The 4,422-nt window shown below is 32.3% G+C and overlaps 1 long non-coding RNA gene across 1 annotated transcript; it reads left to right on the forward strand.

The window, feature by feature from the left end:
* The first annotated feature begins 1,725 nt into the window (after window positions 1–1,725).
* Window positions 1,726–2,313, forward strand: LOC123876668. The gene is made up of 2 exons (XR_006798394.1): window positions 1,726–1,903; window positions 2,161–2,313. It is a non-coding gene; the product is annotated as an uncharacterized LOC123876668 (long non-coding RNA).
* Window positions 2,314–4,422: the final 2,109 nt, after the last annotated feature.

Here is a 4,422-nt window from a genome sequence, read left to right on the forward strand (position 1 = left end):
ACTATATCCATTGCTGCTTCTAACCTAAAACTTAATAAGGTGACTTGCACATAACAAGCAATGTAGTATCAAAGTATAGAATGTGTCAAATGACTTTGTGTCGTGATGAAGGGTTTCGTTCAGGAATTATGGGCCAAATCCATCTCTGGATTCAATGACGTCATTCCGCATCGCAATGACAGGGTGGCGAAAGGGCAGACACTGTCTGTTGTTGTGTATTGCGACCATTTAGGACTGTCATTTGGTATGATCAGATGTTTGGTAAAAGGTATGAATTAGAATATTTTTTTCATTAGAATATACCTAAGTTAAAGCTAAGCTATCTTTATTGCTGTACGTGGAATGGCTAAACTAGCTGACTGCATGACTGCACCGAACAGCTAGGCTAATTCTTTGTGCATAAAATGAACTAACTCTTCTGGCAATTAACCACAGAGAAATCTCGTAAATTACAATAATATGTACCTACCAATACGTACTAATAATACCTACTAATTTTCACAATGTCCTTTGGTTTCGTAAGACTGTGGTTTTCGGCACATTCGTCAAAAAAGGGATAATAGGTACCTACCTGATTTTCAGTTCGGTAAATGGTTTTTTTTTTCGTAAAATTCCTACGTTATGAAGTTTTTGAAAGTTGTTGCAGTTTTATTCAAAAGGAAGGACATAGACATACTTTTCAGCTTTTGAATGACTATTTTGACAGGGTTTTTACACAGTTTTACGATCATATAACTGTGGTTTTCGGTACACTCGTAAAAAAAGGAATACTTACCAGATTTTCAGTTCGGTAAATGTTTTTTCGTAAGGTTCCTACGTTGTGAAGTTTTTAAAAGTTCATGAACTTTTTTTAAAAGGAAGGACGTAGACATTGTTAAAATTAAAACATGACTGAAAAATACTTGATAAGCAACTTTTACATTTCCACATTAATTAGCATTTCGTCGCCTCAGTGCTTTTTTGTTCTATCTACCAAATTTTTCGAAAATAACTTTTAATGCGTTATTTGTTACGGCTTAAATTTCAATCCTGCTGTTAGGGAAGATTTTAAACTTTTTCTTTTAAATACAACAAAAAAACTCATTAAATTTTTTTAGTGACACGACACTGCAATGAAAATTTTGTGCTTATTTGTACTATGTCCAGTGTTTGTTTTAAGTCCCACATCGTAAGAGACGTTGAGTTCTTGAGTGTTCTATATCCTTTGAATCGACCAATCACAGACCGCGGTGCCGCGGCGCGCCATGTCCGCCATTTTGTTTTGATTCGTCACTTTGGCTGAGACGTCGGGAGAATAACCTCGTTACTAAGAAATAATTCTAAAATTATATAAATTGTAGTGTTTTTAGTGCATAAATTGTTCTAGATATTGACAAAATATCATGTCTAGAACAGGTTATAAAAGTAGATACGAGCAGAAGCAGCCGCAAATTGAGCAGTAAGTACTTTTTAATTTACACTCAATTGCGTTATGAATTTGCAACAGGGTGTTGATTTTTTTTTTATGACTAAACATGATAAAAAGAAACCTAAGACACCAAGAAATATACAGTCCATTATCTCTACTACGTGCCCTACTTAAGATAAAATCAAATGTTCTAAAACTATTTTTTACACAAATGCAAGATCCCGATTTTTTGTCATTTCAGTCTGAAGCTAGAAAATTTGGTTTCCATCAGATACCTTATAAACAAGTCAAATCAATAACATATTCTGAAGAAGAGTGGTATATTATTAAATATCAAACTTCATTTTCTGGAGCAAAAGAGACAATTGACATAAGAAAGAAAAAAATCACTATTTTAAGTGAAATTATCATAAAAGAGGAAAATAAAACATTAACGAAAAAGAAAATTGATGACATTCGGAGCATGTTCAAATATATGCCAGTAGAAGACAAAATGTATATGGAGAGTCTTATTAAAAAAGCTGTACGATGGAAGGACGAAAAAGAAAATATCGATGCGAATAAACTAGCAGATGAAAAAAAATTAAAAAAATAGGAAAATAGCAAAGAAGACACTCAATGAAAGAAATGAAATAATAGGAGGTAAAAACGAGAGCAAAACACTCAATGCAGGAAATAAAACTAAAGGAGGAAAAAATGAAAAGGATATACACACAGAAGTAAATGAAACCAAAGAAGGCAAAAATAAGAAGAAGACATTAAGTGCAGGAAATAAAGCTAAAGAAGAGAAAATTGCGAGGAAGCCTACAAAAGACAAGACAGTAAGAAAAAAATAAAAAATAAGTAGTTCTAAGCAAGCACTGTTTTAAGTAAAAGACAGTTATAATAAAAAAAATCTTTAATTGCATTTGTTATTTCATGAGCACCTTAAAAAACTATGCGATGTTAACTAACACCGCCAACCTTAAAAAATAAAAGAAAGTTTGTATTAGAAATCCAGTCCCTGATGCTCTTAATCTGTGTGGTAAGCAGTAGTACTATTTTTTAATATTTCTCCAATAATATAAACTTTTTTAAAAAACCGACTAAACTGGACCAAATTGAAATGGTCAGGGTTAAACACGGGAAGCACCAGCTTTCAAATAAAAAAGAATCATCAAAATCAGTTCACCCAGTCAAAATTTATGAGGTAACAAGCATTAAAAAAATACAGACGAATTGAGAACCTCCTCCTTTTTAAAAGTCGGTTGATGAAAAAAAATACGATTGGCAATTCTATTTCAATTAAAGATTGTTTGTTTGTCTTCTTTTTTCAAACTCAAATCACAATTTGAAAGAAATTGTCAAAAAACATCCTGTATATGTATTTGGAACATAGAACAAGTAAGCATGCAAAAATGGAACAGTCACTTTGTCCTATCTGTAATAAGGTAATGTTCTAAGTCCACATTCATAATAATATTTGTGCATGTTTGTTCTATCTCCATACAAAACCTGTAAAATAAGCTATAATTAATTATCATCTCTTATGAATGTTGTAGCTGTCAATACATAGGTAACTCATCTATTAAGAAAAACCTTGAAATCTAGAAACTAAAGCTCTTAAAAAGAGATAGGGCAAAAACTCTTCTACTGTAAAATTTACCCAATGGTAGATAAGACAAACAAGCACTGAGGCGACGATTTGTATCAAGATTAAGTTCATATCATATTTAAATTTGTTACTCTTGAACACGTAAGGTCACACGATATTAGTAATTTCCTGTGAAAAGTTAGTAACTTCTAGTATAGCATATATTTTAATAGTGCTATGCTTATTAGGTTGGGAGTAGGTGGTTATAAGGTGGTTATTTTGATATAAAATTATCGTAGACTGATGAGTACCTAAAAGAATTTTGCTTAGTGTGACTAATTGGAAAAATATTTTTTCATTTAAAGATGATTTGTGATAAGTAAACAATTGTGAAAAGAATGTACAAAAATCTCACTCTCCTGGTATTTAGTTATCATGCTCTTTTGAATAAAACTAAATATTATGTAATATAAAAATCCTGACTCACTGAATGGCTGACTCATCAACACCCAGCCCAAGCCCTTTTACCTAGAAAGCTAAAATTTTGCACAAATATTTTCTTCACAAATTTCACAAAGTTTTTTTTTTAATTCTCACGCGATATAAAATAAAGAGGATTTGAGTGAAACCGCCGGTGGTCACTAGTATTGTAATAAAAATTACAAAAGTTAACTAAGAAGTTAAATAATGTTTGTCAAGAAACATCACAGTGAACAAAGGTAATGCAATTAATTAATAATTTTGTATTTACTCAATAAAGCAGTGACAACTGCATGCCAGAACTTTAAACAATCGGCTTCTATACTTAACTTCTGGCACGCGAGCCAGACTTAAGTTTTCTGGCATCAGCTCCCTGCCTATTAGTACCTAGCACTATTATAAGACGTTCACCTCTCATGTTATTACGCTCGTTTTTTGTAGACTAAAAGCATTTTCCATACAGTGCAATGAACTTGCTACACTGCCAGGTTAGCAATGGCTCTACATACCAAAGTGGCTTAAGAGGGGTCTCTCCGTCACTCGATTCATACAAACGTAGTTCCAATTTCATTTGAATACTAAGCAACCAAAGTCCATGAGATTTTGCAGACTGTGGTTTTCCAGATTTCTGTTAAAATATTCGTTTTCAAAGTTACGCGGTCTTAAAAATTTACATAGAAATCTTTGAGCCCCTGTAATATTAAAACTACATATTTTTAGAAAAATCTAAAACAGCACAGACACAGATATTAGTTTCTAGAATATGTCTGCAAAATTTCATGGACTTTGGTTGCTTAATATTCAAATGAAATACGATTGTATGAAGCGAGTGACGGAGAGAGCCCTGTTAATATAACGTCTGAACAAAGCTCATACCTACACGGTACTACAATGGTTATATTTTACCTACTATCTACTATCATCTGAGATACTACACTAATGTTACAAAAGCGAAAGTATG

The sequence above is a fragment of the Maniola jurtina genome, chromosome 22 (genome assembly GCF_905333055.1).
Source record: "Maniola jurtina chromosome 22, ilManJurt1.1, whole genome shotgun sequence".
Lineage (NCBI taxonomy): Eukaryota > Metazoa > Arthropoda > Insecta > Lepidoptera > Nymphalidae > Maniola > Maniola jurtina.